The 18,801-nt window shown below is 46.1% G+C and overlaps 1 protein-coding gene and 1 long non-coding RNA gene across 5 annotated transcripts in view; one reads left to right on the top strand and one right to left on the bottom strand.

The window, feature by feature from the left end:
• LOC121455867 overlaps positions 1 to 1,053 on the top strand; it is a 77,909-nt gene extending 76,856 nt beyond the window's left edge. For both annotated transcript variants that reach the window (XR_005975551.1, XR_005975550.1), the window contains exons 2-3: positions 272 to 319; positions 824 to 1,053. This is a non-coding gene — a long non-coding RNA (uncharacterized LOC121455867). The remainder of the gene's footprint in view (positions 1 to 271; positions 320 to 823) is intronic.
• The window catches only part of Clybl (citramalyl-CoA lyase), a 217,975-nt gene that overhangs the window by 31,283 nt on the left and 167,891 nt on the right, over positions 1 to 18,801 (bottom strand). The gene's annotated exons all lie outside the window — the stretch shown is intronic.

The raw sequence follows: 18,801 nt of genomic DNA, 5'->3' as shown, positions 1-18,801 counted from the left end.
CGGTTGTTTCCCAGTGCAGTCCACTTAGGTACTCTATGTACCGTGGCTGCAGAGGCTAACGGGGATGTCCTCATGACAGAGCATAGGAGTCAGCCCGATAGCGGGGCTCGAAGGCTGTCTGTCATAGCAGGAGGGGTTCCTGTGCCTTCAGATCCACAGCCTCAGAGACCCTAAAACAACAGGTCATGCTGCACACCGTCCGGACAGTTACTAGGTCTGGATAGTTTGGATTTGCAAACATTCTAACTTCCGGATTCTTACCCTATAACAGGACAGCCTTGCAGAAGATCTACCGAAACACTGTCTGGGAGAATAAAAGGTAATTCTCTGGACTGTTTAAGGGTAAAAATATTATGCCGTCAAGCTAAGTGTGGTGGCTCACTCAGGAGGCTGAGGGAGGAGGACATCAGGTTTTAGGCCAGCCTGGTCTACATTCCTTTAAAAAGGAAAGACTGAATCAACATGTCTACCAAATGTGTGCACGATGACGCAGAATCCCTGGCGACTCTCTAAACTGCTTCTCTGGTGTCCAACAGAACTGGACCCTTAAGCTGCGTGGTTATTTCCTTTGGATCTGAAGAGAAATGTTTGTTCAGAGCTCACGTCCCAAACCTGTTTGTGATTTCTCATCTGAAGTCAGATTGCCATGGTTTCCGCACATTACAGCTGACTTAGTAACTCAATCCTTGTGAAATTGGCTGCAAACGAAGCCTCTAATTCCAGTTTCTAGGCATAATCTGATTAGTCCATTTCGTGTTATAATAACGAGCAGCCAGCGCTCAGCATTTTCTTCCTTTTTGTTTTTTTGGCTCGGAATAAACAGGGCGCTCTTTCCTGGCACGGTGGCGCACCTTTCCAGAGAGAGAGAGGATGGCGTCTGAGGTATGTTGCCACACATCACCCTGACTAACAGGCTGCTGACTGCTACAATTTACATCAATGAGGAGCACATCCCTCTGGTACGTATCCCAAAATATCCAACAACCTTACTGAATTTACACCAACCAACAAGTGTGTGGATTTTTTTATTATTATTTTAATGGTAAAATATGTCACTGTGCTAGTAAATACACCCAAGCCATCTGTTGGGCTGTGAGGAAGGCGGCTTCTAAGAACAATTAGTGGTGTGTATTCTGTGAGTTCCGACCACCCGGTCTGTTCGTTTGACTTCTCTGTACCATCTTCATCATTCCCTTCCTTTCGCGCATCTTTTTCTCCAGCCTTACTCCTCCCTCCATCCCCATCTTCAGGTGGGTTAATAAGAGGACTTCAGGCGCCTGTCACACTCCCTCAGTGGGGTGCTCAGAATGACTTTCAGAAATTTTGAAAGGAACATGTTTTGTGGTGGAAGAACGCTATGGGGGGGAAAGCTGGTCTCAGGGAGACTGAGGAGGGATCACGCTGCAAACGGCACGGCCTCGCTGATGGGTCCTCGTGGCAGGATGAACGTGGCCCTCTCAGAACTGACAAGCTTGAAGGCTGAATGGATCCTGGAAGTGTTCACTAAGTGCCATTGGGTCCTCTGTATCATGTCTGTAGATTTCACGTGGCTTTCAGACAAGTTGGGATGGACCAGAATCTTCCAAGGGCCCTGCTCTGAAAAGTGGCCTTTCCAAAGCTCCCGCAACTGGTCGATATTCCGTGTCACAGGCTGTTTGGTGCAGTGGACCAGAGGCTAATAAAACTGTCCTTATGCATAAGCCATAGTACTGTGTGACCGTGTCTGGGCCAGGAACCAAGGCGTGCTATGATTTCAGAGCCTGGATTCCTGTCACCTGGGGAGGAGGCACGCTCCGGTGACGTAAGGAAGCAGATAAAGCAACCATCCCCAAGACTGCGGCCTCCGAAACTAAGGGAGAAAATCTGCGTGCAGTTGGTTCAGTTGGCACCCATTAGAGCTAATAACTAATCATCCTCGCGAGTTTCTAGCTCAGAAAGAGGAGATCTGCAAAGAAAACAACATCCGACCACTTTTACACTCCAGTGGAAGGGGTGGTCCCTCGCGGCGGGGCGGCACAGTCTCGCCATCTGGAGAATAAATCGAGTGTGAAGTACAGTATAGTTTGGGACCAAGCTCCGTGGCGGCCGCCCAGCAGTCCGTTCATTAGCCCCAAACTTCCAGGGATTAGAGGAGCATCAATTCTACTGTCGGATAGGATGAGACAGACAGGGCACGGGATTCAAGACGCATCGAGACATCTAGGAGCCCCCTCGGGTTTATTTATAGAACCACGGAGTATAAACACACTCAAATACGTGCCTTAAATAACAGCATCATTACAGTTCCCTAACATCTGAATTAACACCTTCCCTCTGCGCCCCCTCTCCCCCGCATATGCACAAACTGTGAACATTAAAGTATACCCTTTACAGGGAAGGGGGAAAAGCTTGCCTCCACTAGACGCTGAGATCCAGTAATTAAGAGTAGGAAGGACCTTCTAGACCCGGGGGAGATGTACAGCCTTTATAATTAAAAAGCACATATAAAATTAATATTTTCATTCCATAGAGAGAAATGCCATGTCTTACATTCCAAAGCACTAGTAAATTTTACTTTTTCTAGATCAACTCCTCTAAACCCATTTCCACTCACCTCACTCGTAGTGATGTTACAGGTGTGGACTCTTCCAAGTTTTGTGCATAAGGTCTTGATAGCAGCTTCTTTATATTAAAATTGTCAAGGTTAAGTTTAGCTTAAAACAAAACAAAAAAAAAAACTTTGTGCGAACTGTTCCATTTAAAGGCCTCCTTTTCATCTGCTTTCTAGAGACACATAGTAAAAAGCAGAAATGCCTGCAACACAGCATAGGTGTGTGTTGTATCAGGAGGCCATACTGCGTTTCTTTATAAACATACAGAATTCATCGTCACAGGGGTCACTAAGAGGGATGTAGTAACCGAACTGAAAAGCATGTTCCTCGATTCTTGCAAACTGGCAGTGTGTTTCAAGAGGCAAGAGACAGTGTGGGCATTTAATAAGGCATTAACTGTACAAAATAATGAATTTTGTTCCGACTTTTCAGAGATGAACAGGGCATGCTTTGGCCATATGACTTTCTAGTTCATGGGTTTGTGTTGCTGTTGTGGAAAAGAAATCTTGGGTTGTTTCCTGAAAGGAAAAAAAAAAGGAAGGAAAGAAGGAAGGGAAAAAGAAAACCTTGCACTGATGACATTCTGTGTCTTAACTGGCTTAAAATTTCATGCCTTGACTCGTCCTACATGTTGTCCCTATTTACTGTGAAATGATAGATTTTGATACAGGACAGTTTTTGATGTGTTAATCATGAAAGATACATTAAAACAAGGGCTTACGGCAAAAAAAAAAAAAATTACAAACCAACTTTCAAGAACCAAGAAGGCTCGGAAGCTTATGGTATGTACTGAAATTTCTCATCTCGGAGATTTAATCAACTCTACAACAGGCAAACACAACATAGAAAACACAATGAGGACATTCAAAACTCCATGAGAAGAATTAACATTTCCAACAGAGCCAGCCAGAGAGGCCCTGCTGTCAAAGGTCCCTGCTGCCAAGCTGGAGGACCTAAGACTGATCCCCCAAATTAGGTGATGGGAACTGACTCTGGCAGGTTGTCCTTTGACCTAAGTGGGGTGTGCTCCGCATACACCCCCTCCCCAAATCAGTAAGTGTAAAAGGATTAAAAGTATTTCCAAAAGACACTGGAACCGTGGCTTTGAGTGACACAAAATTTCACACATACCTCACGTTGAGGCATGAAGACTGGACATTTGTGTGTTTCGCTGTATATGAGTTTCACTAAAAACAGAAGACGTACAATAAACATCCCTGGTCGGTGATAAGCACGTGGTAGGACCGAGGGAAGAGTGGGGCTGTCTGCAACTTACATGGAAATAAATTTTAAAGATGAGCTGATGACGGACAGGGCAGATGAAGACAGGCAGAGCAGTGTGCTAGTGGGCAAACACAGCAGAGGATACTTGGCTTTCATTGTATAATCTTTCAAATTTTCTAATGTTCAAAATTCCGGTAATAAAATTGAGAAAAAATATTGTGAAAAGATTTCTAAAATGTTCGTATTTGGGGAGCAGGTCAATGACTGACTCTATGTTTATTAAAAACAAACACAACCTCACAAGTCTCCTTGACATTTGTGTCTATCTGAGTGTCCCCACAATAAAAAGTTAAAGAATAAGAACTTTCACTTTGTTATCTGAGGACACAATTTGTAGACAACTATTTGTGAGTTTTTGGTGGATTTGTTTTCTGTTTGGTTTTGGGTGTTGTTGTTTGGTTTCTTTTTTCTTTTTGAAGATTTAATAAGCACTACATGTATGCCTGGTGTTCTCAGAGGCAAGAAGGCAGCGGCACTGAATCCCTTGCAGCTGGAGTGTGGGCTATCATGGGTCATCACGACGGCTTTGGGAACCCAATCCAGGTCCTCGGCAAGAGCCACAAGTGTCCCTAACCACTGAGCCCTAGCTCCAGTCCCTAGGTAACGCTTTAACGAGACAAGATTCATGCAATGTAGTTCCCCCAGTCGTACTTTTCCTTTCTGCATATTTGCTTTGCTTTAGAACTCAGAGACATAATATAAAACCTTCCATAAATGGCTTCTTTCATCTGTGGTCATGTGTCAGGACTTGCTCGTGTTCCATCATCCATCAACACCTTTTACTGTCAAACAATATCCCACCGTGTTCACACGGCACGTTATACTTACCTATCATCAACTAAAGAACATTTAGGTTGCTTTCTAATTTGGGGATGTTATGGGACATGTTCTATTGATATTTGTGAATCCCTCCCTTTTATAATGTCACATAGTAACTGTACGCTCAGCATTCTGAGGAACTGTCAGCTGGTTGTCAAAGTAACCTTACCGATTTAGTAGTCCCATATGGTAGTATATGGCTAGTGATGGGGCCCATAGGATTAGAAGTGTAGTAGGGTTTAGCTAGTGGAACAAAACCTGCTGCCCACAGGCAGGGGTGGCTGATGGAGGAAGGTCATTGGTTAAATAAAAAGAAACTGCTTGGCCCTCATTGGTTAGAAGATAGGTGGGAGGAGTAAACAGAACAGAACGCTGGGAGGAAGAGGAAGTGAGCTCAGACTCCACAGCTCTCCTCTCGGGAGCAGATGTCTCAGAGAGACGCCATCCTCCTGGCTCCTGGGCAGACGCAAGCGATGAAGCTCCAACCCAGGATGGACATAGGCTAGAATCTTCCCGGTAAGCGCACCTAGGGGCGCTACACAGATGATTAGAAATGGGCTAAATTAATATGTGAGAATTAGCCTAGAAGAGGCTAGATAGAAATGGGCCAAGCAGTGATTAAATGAATACAGTTTGTGTGTTGTTATTTCGGGCATAAGCTAGCCAGGCAGCCGGGGTGCTGGGGACGCAGCCCCGCCGCCCATATTACTACAGGTGGCCCTTCCCACAGAGCCCGAGAGGAGCAAGGGAGGCTGGGATTGGGCTTGGAGACTCTGACAACTAAGAATTTCAATAGCGGCAGCAGAAGGAACACCCCCTAGAAGGGAGCCAGAATGGACAGATGGGATGACTTCAAGAGGACAGGCACTTGCCATGGACGAGCCTGATAATCTAAGTTCAAGTCCTAGAATTGATGGGGGAAGGAGAAAATAACTCCTGAAAGCCGTGCTTTGACTTCCATGTGGGTGCTGAGGCACACGCACGCACACACACACATGCACATACACACAATCACACACGCACATACACATACACACAATCACACGCACACACACTCGCAAACACACTCTTACACACATGCATGCACACACATGCACATACACACTCTCACACACACATGCATGCGCGTGCACACACACACACAAAAACCAAGTAGGTGACGCACATATAAGAAGGAAGTCAGGGGAGGGGAGCCCTGCCTACTGGCAGGGGCTGTACAGAGAGACAAACAAGTCTACTAGAGCAGCAGAGAATTAGCTGAAGAGCTAAGGGGACGTGAATTCACAGGTGCACCCTAAGGTCGCTCTGGACCAGGTGCCTTGTCCTTGGTCACACTTCCACACTGAAGCATCGTCCTTTGGGAGGGCCTGAAGGCCTAGAACGACTCACTCCCATTCACCTTCTGTTTGGGGGACTCCAGTCCAGCCCACTGACACAGCAGAGTGGGTGGCCACCACCTCCCCGAGCATACCTGCTAATTGGTCTCCCTCCACCCTGCCCCTGGCGGACTGAGAAGGTGTCTCTCTTCCCCAACTGGTACAAAGTACCGCTGGAGCCAAGCTGCCCTCTCCCTTTCCCGGTATTTATATTTCACGACTTCTCTGGGTTACAGGAGGTAATTAACTGTTTTGGTTTAAAAGCCCTCCTGCTGGGTCGCAGTCTGCGTGGGAGAATCAAAGTAAACAAGCAAAAGGGAACCTTGTCATCAAAGGCCTGCGCACCTACCTTTCTTCATTATGAGGAGGGAAACGCGGCATTTGCTGCAGGTGCTGCAGATCGCCGGTCGGGGCAGGAGCCCGGTGCTTCCGCTCTTTTTCATGGTAAACCAAGAGTGATCGGTTCATAATTTAATGAGGCAGGCTTACCGAGGGTCCAAACACGGCAGAGATAACAGGCACATCACCTATGCCCTGCCTGAACAGTTGTAAGTGATGCTGGCAATACATTCTGTCAGGTGACCTCCTCCAGCAACACTGTGGGAGGAGGATTAAACGTCTCCTCTCTGTGTGCACATCAAGAACCAGCTATTGGGGCTGGGCGCCTGGCTCATTTGGTAGAAGTGTTTGCCTAGCATTGCTGAGGTCCTGACTCCAACCTTCACAGACTGGGTGGGGTTCACAGGTAATCCCAGCTGTCAGGAGGCAGACAGGAAAGGTCAGAAGTTCAAGGTCATCCTAAGCCTTACAGCAAGTTTCTTGCCAATTTGAATTACCTGAGATTCTGGGTTTTTGTTTGTTTTAGGGTTTCTCTGTGTAGTCCTGGCTGTCCTGGTACTCAGTCTGTAAACCAAGCTGGATTCGAACTCACAGACATCCACCTGCCTCTGGCCCCTGAGTGCTAGGATTAAAGATGTGCACCACCACAAACCAGTTTGAGGCCAGCCTGGTCTACAGAGGGAGTTCCAGGACGGCCAGGTCTACACAGAAAAATCATCCAACCAACCAAATTTTAAAACTATTTATTGTGACTGTGTGTATGTGCATGATGGGATGGAGCTGTTTCTCCCCTTCAACCTTCCAGTCGTTCTGGGGGTTGAACTGAGGTCCCCAGGTTCGTGCAAGTACCATCTTGCCAGCCCAAGAACAATTTTTTTCATTAAAGTCTAGCTTACTTCTATATAGGAAGACATGATGCTCTACCCATCACCAAGGCTTGGAGGCATACTGGGCCACATTGTTCTCTGGCTGTCCATGGTGGGTTATGAACAAACAATGACACTGGGGTCAGAAAATCCTGTCTCTATGTCAGTCACTTCAGAAACACCTCAGGTGCCAACACAAAGAAACCGGAGTCCATCAGTAGGGAGTTACAGCACTATACCGGGAGGAGTAAAACGCCCGGCAGCTTGGCACAACCAGCCTTGCCATGAAGCAAAGCCAGCTAAGCTCACTGCAGTGACTTGTTCCCGACCCCCTCTCTTCCCATAGCGGAACACCGGGTGACGATTCGAGTCTGTTAGTCATTTGTCTTCCTCGCAGCCAGGAAGGAAGAAAATTTGGTAGAGCAACAACGTGGGCATCAGCAGAAGCCACAGGAGAACAGCTGTTTCTACGGTGCGCGAAACTGGACCGTGACTCTCCCAAGCAGCTGCTCACGCTGGCTAGGCTTTAGAGCTAAAAAAAAAAAATAATACAAAAGACAAACAAAACAAACAAACAAAAACACTGCCTCCCTCAAACATACAAACAAACAAACAAACAAACACTTCCAGACAAGAGATTGTCTGAGACAGTCTCACGTATCCAGACAGGTCTCAAGCTTCCTGTGTAAAGGAGAGTGACTTTCAACTCCCTGCTTCCCAAGAGTTTGGGTATCACAGGTTCAGTACTTTCTGAACGCTAGACAAGCAGTCAATTAGCCATGCTAGCTTGGGGCCTTTGAAACCTGGTCATGCTTTGGAATTCACTACATAGCCTGGACTCAAAACTTTGGCGATCCTTTCCTAACTGCCTCTGGAAAACTGGGACTGCAAGCCTACGCCACCACACCTGGCTTACTCTGGTCCTTTCACATGACAAATGTACAGGCATTTAAACATTTTTACATTTATTTAACGTGCACACTTGTCTGTGTGTGAGCAAGCGTGGGTGCCTTGGCATACACATGGTCATCAGAAAACAAACTGAGGGATTTGGTCCTCTGCATCATACAGACTTTGAGGGTCAGACTCAGGTCATCAGGCTTGACAGCGATCCAACAACTTACCTGCTGAGCCATCTTACTAACCAAATACTTTAAAGGGTCTTACCCTCTTCTAGAATAAACTGATAGGTATTTTAAAGGGTTGTACTTTTCCATCTTATTCATATATTTTTTCTTAAAACCAACCATGAAAGAGATGAAAATTAATAGAGGATGGGTGATGGTGGTGATCTGCAAATCCTTTTTGTTCGTTTGCTCGTTTTTGTTTTTCGAGACAAGGTTTCCTTTGTAGCCCTGGCTGTCCTGGAACTCCTCTGTAGACCAGACAGGCCTCAAACTTGGAGATCTGCCTGCCTCTGTCTCTGGGATTAAAGGTGTGGGTCACCCCATTTTTGTTTTGTTTTTCAAGTATTTCCAGACTGGTCTCTAACTCACCACACGGGGTTATACAGCCAAGGATAAAAATGACTCTGAACTCCTGATCCTCCTCCTCCCTCCATTTCTGCAGTGCTGGCTGGGAGAACTTGACCCGATTTAGGCGGAGCTGGAGATCTAGCCCAAACATGCTGGGGCAAGCAGGAAGGGTATTAACTGGGCTACATGCCTAGCTCTCAAAAATTTTACATTTATCTATCTGTATATGGGAGTGGGGGAGTTCGAGTGTGCCACAGCCTGCATGCAGAGAGCTAGTTCTCTCCTTCCATTACATGGATTCCAGGGATCCAGCTCAGGCCGTGGTGGGAAGCGCCTGAACCCAATGAACCATCTCTCTATATCGGCTTCATTTTTCTTCCTCAAAGAGGGGGAAACTTTGCTCACTGTGGTCTGGTCACCACAGAGGGCTGTTCTCTGGGACCGCCTACACAGGCAGCGGCTTTGCTTCCTAGTCTGCAAATGGGTATTGTAGAGGTGGCAAGAGCCACTGAGTGCACCAACTCCCACGCACCGGATTGTCTCTAATTAACCCCCCCCCCCCCCCCCCCCCCCCGCCACTGTGAATGCTAACAAAACAATAGCGGGCTGGCAGTGCTGTTGGTGTTGGTTTCCTCCTTGCTTTCCACCTTTCCCGTGCCAGCCCTTCTCATCCACTTCTCGGCAGCTTTGCTCCCTCGCTGGTGCCAGCCAGCCAGGCATACTGCGCAACCACTTGGGTTTTCTTTCCTCTTTTTGCGCCCAGTAAATTTTCATAAAGCGTTTAACGTGCGAACAAGTAGGTTAATTTCCCGAGTGGCGAACTCAGAGCTCGGCACCACTGCCGCAATTTGGCTTCTGAGGCCAGGGCCTCGGCCCCAGCAGCCAGAAACCTTGCCAGATCCTTCTCTGAACAGCCCCAGGTGCGATTTAGCAGAACAGATTGTGCGGACGCTGGATGGCCCGTGTCACAATAAAACGGTGTCCTTTCTTCCTGTGAGAAGAAGATGGAAGCCTCTTGAGCAGCGGTTCTGCCAGCAGAGGCCCCTGGACATGTAGGACAGGGGAAAGGCATCCCATCTGGCCACACACACCTGGCTTCAAGAACATCAAAGTCCTAACAACATCAGAGGTCCCCACTAGCCCCTGCCATACAGCGTCGTTGTTTTCTCTAACTGTAAGTGGAGAAGGAAACCCAACGGTTTACATTAATATGCAAAAGATGGAATAATCACAAAGAAAACCGCAAACTCTTTGAGACTGGCCTCTAATATACACCTAGCTGGACTCTGCATCACACCTTGATGGGGAGTGACCTGCGAAGTGGGCAATGACTCTGTTTTGACATTTAGGTGTTGGCTCGCCCAGCAACGGCCAGGCTGCTGGAGGAAGATGCTGTGGAGAAACATCAGGCTTCACAGCTCGCCCTGCTAAGCTCAGAGATGAGAACAGCCTGTTCCCCGATGAGAGTAAGTAGTAGTAGGAGCAGCGGGGCTGCGTCCCAGGCACCCAGCCGCCCACATGGCTAGCTCTAGCTTATGCCCCGAAATAACTACACGGAAACTGTATTCTTTTAAACACCGCTTGGCCCATTATATCTAGCCTTTACTCGGCTAACTCTCGCACCTGGACTAGCCCATTTCTAATAAAGTGTGTAGCCCACAAGCTGGCTTACCAGGAATGATCTTAACCTGCGTCTGCCTGGAGTGGGAGAATCATTGCAACTCCCTGACTCAGCTTCTTTCTCCCAGCATTCTGTTCTGTTTTCTCCACCCACCTATGTTTTAACCTATGAGGGCCAAGCAGTTTCTTTATTGCTTAACCAATGAAATCAACAGATTGATATATGACACTCCCCCATCAAGAGTAAGATTAGTGAATCTTAGAAAAGACCAGACTGGAAGCCAAAGTCCCCAATGACAGCGACTTTACCCTTAGTGATAAACAACTCATGAATAGAACAGTGGAGTCCTGATGGAGGAAGGTCATTGGCTAATAAAGGCACTGCCCTGGCCCATTTTATTGGTTAGAGGATAGGTGGGAGGAGTAAACAGAACAGGATACTGGGAGGAAGAGGAAGTGAGCTCAGAGACTTGACAGCTCTCCTCTAGGGAGCAGACGCCTGAGAGAGACGCCATGCCCCGCTCCCGGCATGAAGCTCCGACCCAGGATGGACTAGGCTAGAATCTTCCCGGTAAGACCGGTTCTCACAGATTATTAGAGATGGGTTGATTGGGATGTGAGAATTAGCCTGTAAGTGCTAGAGCTAAAGGGCCAAGCAGTGCTTAAAAGAATACAGTGTCTGTGTAATTATTTTGGGGCATAAGCTAGCCGAGCAGGCGGCTGGGGTGCTGGGAACGCAGCCCCGCCGCCCCCATTACTACAGAGTCCCCATGCCCACGGCTCTGGAATAAAACAAGCCGATGCTTTTTAACTTATGATGGGGTTCAACCCTTAAACAGTAAGTTAAAAAGGTCAGATACTTGGTTCCCCTAGAACTGAAGTTACAGAGAGTTGTGAGCTACCATGTGGGTGCTGGGGATTGAACCTGGGACCTCTAGAAGAGCAGTCATTGATCTTAACCACTGAACCATCTCTCCAGCCCCAAGGTCAGATACTTGGGAGGCTGAGGCAAGAAGGATGTCACGAGTTCAAGGCCAGCCTGGGTTATAAAGTAGGACACTAAATAAGTAGTCTTAAGTAAAAAAATGCAATTCCTAGCCCTAACCTACAGACCATCCTATTCCAGGAGCATGGCACACTGTAGAGTTGGCTGCTTCCTCTGAGGGTCATAAGACCGACTAGAAACTGTTCTCACTGTCTTCCTAGCAGTCCTGGAGAAGAGTCAGTGCATACTTGATTATCCATAGCCACCTCAAAACAGAGAGGTTCTGGGAACCGAACGCAGGTCATCAGGCTGGGTGGCAACTGCCTCTACGCGCCGAGCCAGTTTGAACGTACAGTTCTGCTCAAGACACACGGCAGTAGCGGCACGGGCTGCTTGCTCACGTCTAGGCAGATCAGAGCACAGAGGAAGAGGCATGTTCAACTGGCCTCATCTTTGTTTTTAAAATTCAGTCTGGGACCTCAGCCTGGAGTAGAAAGGCATGCAGGCTAGTGTGGAAGATTAGTAGCTGGAGTTCCATCCTCACCGCCACATAACACTGGACATGGTGGTTTCATGTGAACTGCATACAAGCTAGAATCATCACAGAAGGGGGAGCCTCAGTTGAGGAATGACTCCATAAGATCAGGCTATAGTCAAGACATTTTATTTTAGGCAAGGTAGGGCATTTTACTAATTAGTGATTGATGTGGGAGGGCCCAGACCATTGTGGGCGGTGCCATTCTGGGCAGGTGATCCTGAGTTCTATAAGAAAGCAGGCTGAGCAAGACAAGAGGAGCAATCCAGTAAGCAGCACCTTCCATAGCCTTTGCTTCAGCTCCTGCCTCCAGGTTCCTGCCCTATTTGAGTTCCTGTCCTGACTTCCTTTCATGATCAATGCGATATGGAAATATAAGCCAAATAGATCCTTTCTTTCCCCAAGTTGCTTCGGCCAAGGCATTTCATCACAGCAATAGAAACCCTAACTAAGACAGTGGTATATGCCTTTAATCCCAGCACTCTGGAAGTAGAGACAGGATGATCAGAGATATTCAAGGTCATCCACGGCTATATAGAGTAAATTTAAGATCCAGTATCAAAAAGGGACACATTTGTTCAAATGCACACCCAATATAAATGAGTAATTGTCTACATAAATCTATTCCATCTATCCCAACATCTATTGACATAATCCACCATTGTGTTGGCTTCTTCTATTTGAGGAACATCTGGTAAGCATTTTTTAAATGTTTGCTTCATCAAACTGATAGTAAGAAAAAGAAGTAAGTACACACAAGAGTAGGACCCGAAGTAAATTCTTTCAAGGATACGGAAGGCTGGGCCAGGTATGGTGGATAAGAACTGCAATCCTAGCACCCAGGAGGCAGGGCCAAGAGGATCTGCTGCAGCTGCAAGGCCAGAATGTTTTAAGTAGTGAGTTCAAGGCCCAGCCAGGGATACACAGCAAGATCTTATTTCAGAATACTCCCTGCCCCCGCAAACAAAAACTTAAGGAAGGAGAAATAAGTGATGGGTACCCTAGAAAGGTAGCTCTGCTGGGAAGAATGGAGAACGATATTAGGGCCTGGAAAATGGAACAGAGATAAAAATGCCTGCTGCGGTAAACAAGCCTAATACCACAAGTCCATCCAACTCACACTGGAAAAAAAATGACCAAGCGTTCTGGTGCACACCTTTAAACTCAGCACTTGAGAGGCAGAGGCAGGGGGATTGCTGGGAGTCTGAAGTCAGCCTGGTCTCCAGGACAGTAAGAGCTACATAGTTAAACCCTGTCTCAAAAAAAAGAAAAAAAATTGGCTGGGAGTGGAGGCACATGCCTTTGATCCCAGAACTCAGGAGGCAGAAGAGTTCACAGCCTAGGGTCTATATAGTGAAACTAACTGCAGTTATACCAAAAAGTTCCACAATAGCCCGGAATGGAGTATAACACAGGATTATTTATTTGGGGATAAACTCACATTAAGGATAGCAATCTGCAGTCCTCTGTGTGTGCTGGGAACTAATCCAGTCCTTTGTGGTGGCTCATGCAGGTAGGATTTACTGAAGGAGATGGAAGCAGGAGGATCACAAGTTCAAGATCAGCCTGGGCTACAAGAGACATGTTTTTTGTTCCAAAGAAAATTATTGATCAAGATTAAGGATTTGAGGAAACCATCTGTAATCTAGTCCTGGCACACCCAACTCAATTATCTTCATTTTCGCCTACTTTACCATTGTGGTTTGAGATAGAACCTTACTATTGTATTAGCTAGCCTGGCACGAATTATATAGAAGAAGCGGGTCTTGAATTCATAACACCTTTCCTGACTTGGTTTCCCCAGTGTTGGGATGACAGGGGTTACCACGATGCCCAATTTATGTTTACATATTACTTGATTACCTCAAGCCCTTGTCTCCCTACTGTTTTACTTAATTGCTGTTGTAATTCTATTTAAAGCTATAATCCTATTTTTCTCTGATATGAAACAGAAAACTTCTAATTACGCCATTAATCCCCTGCTTCCCCTCCTCCCTACCCTTGAGCACACTCAGCTACCAAAAATTTGGATGAGAGCAAAGTTGTTGGTGTGGGAAATAGACACAAATCTCTTCCCATGTGTTTCTTTCTGTGTTTGTAAACCCTGTTTGCAACCAAACTTCTTTAAAGCAAGCCTTCAGTGTATTTTTGTATCTGCCTCAGCTTTGCTGGGGACACTTGTCTGTCTCTTGTTAATCTATATTCATTGGTCCAACGTCAGCCTTTGCTTCGCTTTCTACATAATCCAGAAGACTGAGACCTTCTATTTTTGTCATCCCCAGAGGGAACATTATTTCTAGGAATGCCTTGCCTACCATCCCTTCTCAGAGGCCTATTCTACCACAATTAAAACATTTGGTATTTTGATGTCTCTTCATACTTTTGGAAATTGCTTCTCCTACCCACGCCTCAGTATTATAGTCAAATGACTCTATATTGACTGTGTGCAGGATCCACTCATCCCTTGGTGCTGTTCTGACCTTTAAAGGTGCAAGTATCTTTTTGCCTTCTAGGTTGGCATTTTCAGAAGCCAGAGATTCAATAAGTACTTGGCTAGCTTCTGAATCTGTTACCCCTATTTTTTAATAAATTATTTCTGCCTACACCCAGTCTTAAAACAAGAATAAACATTATAGGTGAAGGGGAAGGCAGAGGTTTGTTCAAAAGCATGCAGGTCTAGCTTAGAGTAGGAAGCGCAAACAGCAGAAACAATGACTCCAGTCCATCTGACTTAAGGTCAGGGAGTTCAAACTTGTTCTTGCTCCTCAAGGCCAAATAACAGGACGTTTGGCCAAAGTGTGGTTACTGGATGTTTTGAGAAGTAAGGAGGTGATTATTTGTCCTTTGAACCATGGTAAGGAAGTCTTTCACCCTCCCCTATTTGCTTAGGGTTAAAAAGGGCCATAAGAAATACATTAAGGGCTGCTTCAGTATTCACTGAGAGCTTTCCGGAGTTTATCTCCTTTCTTTCTTAATCCTCACTCTCCTATTCAGGGGCTGTCCGACAGGCTAACTGATCCCGACAAAGTCGAAGGTGAGAGCAGTTCTCAGGCAATGCTGTGGACAATCGTTTTGCTCACTGTGAACATTCATTGCTCTCCATGGTTTAATAAAGGGCCAACTGGTCGATGGCTGGGCAGGAAGAGGTTAAGTGTGAGAGCCAGACGAGAGAACACCAGGGAGAAGAGAGGCAGAGTCATTGGCCAGACACGGAGGAAGCAGGATATGAACATGTCATGCTGAAAAGGGTGCTGCTACGGGGAAGAGCACACACAAGAAGGAGGGGTTAATTTAAGTTGTAAGAGCTAGTTAGTAACAAGCCTAGCTATCAGCCAAGGATTTATAATTAATTAAAAAATCTCTGCATCAGTTACTGGGGAGCCAGCAGTCCCAAAGGAAAACCCCGCCTACACAGTTCCTGAAGGTTGTCCTGGAACTTCCGCCACACTCACAATGCAGAAATATATTCCTGCACTCACACGCGTACACACAGAGACAGAGGAGAAAGATGAAGACAGACAGACAGACAGGAGGCAAATATTTCCACAGATAATAGTTGATGTGGGAGTGTCATATATCAATCTGTTGATTTCATTGGTTAAGCAATAAAGAAACTGCTTGGCCCTCATAGGTTAAAACATAGGTGGGAGGAGTAAACAGAACAGAATACTGGGAGGAAGAGGAAGTGAGCGCAGAGACGCCATGCTCCCCTCTCCCGGGCAGATGCGATAGCTCTGCTCTCTGAGGCACACGCGATGAAGCTCCGACCCAGGATGGACATAGGCTAGAATCTTCCTGGTAAGCGCACCTAGCGGTGCTACACAGATGATAAGAAATGGGCTAAATTAATATGTGAGAATTAGCCTAGAAGAGGCTAGATAGAAATGGGCCAAGCAGTGTTTAAATGAATACAGTTTGTGTGTTGTTATTTCGGGCATAAGCTAATAGGCGGCCGGGGTGCTGGGGACGCATCCCCGCTGCTCCTAATACTACAAATAGTCAGCCATCAAAAAAAAATTGTTTACATGCTAAAACTGGATTGTGAAAGATAAGACCACAATTTGTTGTTACTTAAAAACCACTCATTTGGAAAGAAATGATCCAATATTGTCATAAACACTGTGACGATAAGCTGCTCAGCCTCCACTGTGAGCTATAAACTGATGCACACCATACTCTGAAACCAAAATGGGGGCTGGAGAGGGGCGTGGCAGTAAAGGGCACTTGCTGCTCCAGGCTTGATTTCCATATTTGGGGGGCTCACGACTGCCTGGAACTCCAGTTCCAGAGTATTCAACACCTTCTGGCCTTTGCAGGTACCCACATTCATGAGTACACACACATAAATATATAAAAATAAAATATTTAAAACTGAAATGGAGGGTTTGCAGGGAGAGCGCTCTTCTAAACAGAGCTGAGAGCTCTGAGAACAGGCAAATCTATTCTGAACATGCCACAAGATTGCTCAGTGAAACTGAGACACCTGAAAGGATGAGGGTGACTAGGAACGGGGCTGGAGAGATGGCTCAGCAGGTAAGAGCACTGGCTGCTCTTCCAGAGGACCCAGGTTCAGTTCCCAGCACCCACTGGTACCTAACAGCCGCCTGTAATTCCCAGTTTCAGGAGATTTGATACCTTTCTGGGCCTCTGAGGAACCAGTCATGCACATGGAACATATATAGACACATTCAGACAAAATACTCATATGCACGCGCGCGCACACACACACAAAGAAAAACCCATAAAACCAAAAATAAACAGTTTTTAATGAGGATCTTGCACAGAAACCAAGTCATCTAAATAAAGTTATTGAATAAATATTAAAATGAAGCCCCTTATGCTGATAGTGGGGTGGTTCTATGCAAACAAAAGAAACAAAACGAAAAGCTTTTTATCAAAAGAGAGCCATAAATCTCATATTTGCATTTGATAATATCAGTGTTTTAGAGGTATGTTTTTGTTTTTAGTATTCTTAAGGCCAACTATGATGCCAATAGGAAAAGAGAGATTTGGAGCTTTGAAGGAAAGCTAGGAATATCATCACTATACATCACTCATCTGTATTAGTCTCCCACGGCTGCCATAACAAACCACTGTGTAAAGACGCCTGCTGCCAAGCAGGATGTCCTGAGTTCAATCCCTGGGACCCACGTGATGGAAAGACAGACCTGACTCCTGCCAGTAGTCACCTGGTTTCCACAGAAGCACGTGCACACCTTCCCAGCCCACCCCACCCCTAATAAATAAACGGTAATATTGAAAGTTTTAAAGAAACAAGGAATCTACTATCATGGTTCCGCAGACCAAAAGTTTGAGCTCTAGGTGTCTCCCTCCTCCCCAGAGAACCCCATGCCTTTTCCACAACTGAGCCATCTCTTAAGGCCCCGCCAGTCTTGAGACCCTGGTCCTTCTGCCTCTATCTTCCAAGCTTTGGGATTCTAATAAGCATGTGCCACCATGCACAACAGATCCAATCATTTTTAAACAAGAAGATAAAAGTCCCAGGGAGATCAACAAAAGACTTGAAGTCATACTGAAAGCACAACCAGGACTAGAATCCAGGCCAATGGAAGTTCAGCCAAGTGCTTGTCCCATACCATGTGATATGTGGTACAGAAAGGGCCACAAAGCCTGACCCTGGTAGACTTGGCATAACTCCTTGGTAATATCCAAGAAGATTGGTAACTCAAAGAGTAGGGTTAGTGACTGTTTGAGGGTTTCTATTGATGTGATAAAATATTATGGCCAAAAGCAACTTGGGGAGACATGAGTTTATTCACCTTACAGCTTATAAGTCTATCACTGAGAAAAACCAAGGCAGGATTTCTGGGCAGGAACCTGGAGGCACTGAAGCAGAAGCTACTTGATATAGACAGAAGTTTCTGTCCCACCTGGTCCCACAGCAGTTCGGTGGCAAAGAAACACACAGAGGCTTATATTAATTATAAACTGGTTGGCCTATTAGCTCAGGCTTATTATTAGCTAGCTCTTACAACTTAAATTAGCCCATAATTCTTATCTATGTTTAGCCATGTGCCTTTTCTCAGTAAGGCATTCTCCTCTTGCTTCCTCTGTGTCTGGGTGGCAACTGACTCTCTGTCTTTCCTCTTCCCAGAATTCTTAGTCTGGTTGCTCTGCTTATACTTCCTGCCTGGCTACTGGCCAATCAATGTTTAAACCAATATGAGTGATAAGTCTTTACAGTGTACAAGAACTTTATGCCACAGCAATTAGGAGTCCTACTTACTAACCTTCTCTTGCCTGCTTTCTAATGCACCCCAGGACCAACTGCTCAGGAGTGGTACCACCCACAGTGAACCAGTTCCTCCCACTTTAATCCTCAATCAAGAAAATGTACTCCTGGGTTCAATCTGGTGGGGGTATTTCCTCAATGGAGTTTCCATCTTCCAAAATGACTTTATCGTGTGTCTAGTGGACATAGAACTAGCCAGCACAAGTGATGTTGGCTGAGTGTGAGTTCCCTGAACATGGCTCTCTGAACTCATGATGCTTGAGCACACTGATTAAATAGCATCTCTCACACTGCAGGGCTCTGGGCTGCTGTCACACTTGGAAGCTGACTAGGACTGAGGTCACTTTGTTCAGCTCCTGATTCTTCACCACACCCTTGGAGAAAAGGGGGAGTAACTGAAACAAATGTCTGACTGTCATTTGAAGCCAAAGTACCCCCTGGGCTGGAAAGCCGAGTCTCCTCATCTCCCAGACCTTGACTAAAATTGGGCAGGTATCCAACATCCACAATGATAGCCTTAGGAACAAACTTGGTTTTGCTTAATTCTCATCACTGTCTAGGAAATGAAGTGTTATCTCTTAGGAAGAGTAAAGCCACCAGCCACCCACTCGGAGACAAGAGAGGAATTTTCTGGTTGACGCAGAGAGAGAGAAAGACC

The sequence above is a fragment of the Microtus oregoni genome, unplaced genomic scaffold (genome assembly GCF_018167655.1).
Source record: "Microtus oregoni isolate MIOR12 unplaced genomic scaffold, Mior012 000001F_ref0000356, whole genome shotgun sequence".
NCBI classification, from domain to species: Eukaryota; Metazoa; Chordata; class Mammalia; order Rodentia; family Cricetidae; genus Microtus; species Microtus oregoni.
Note: the sequence above shows the minus strand (reverse complement) of the source record. Positions and strands in the feature narration are given on the sequence as shown.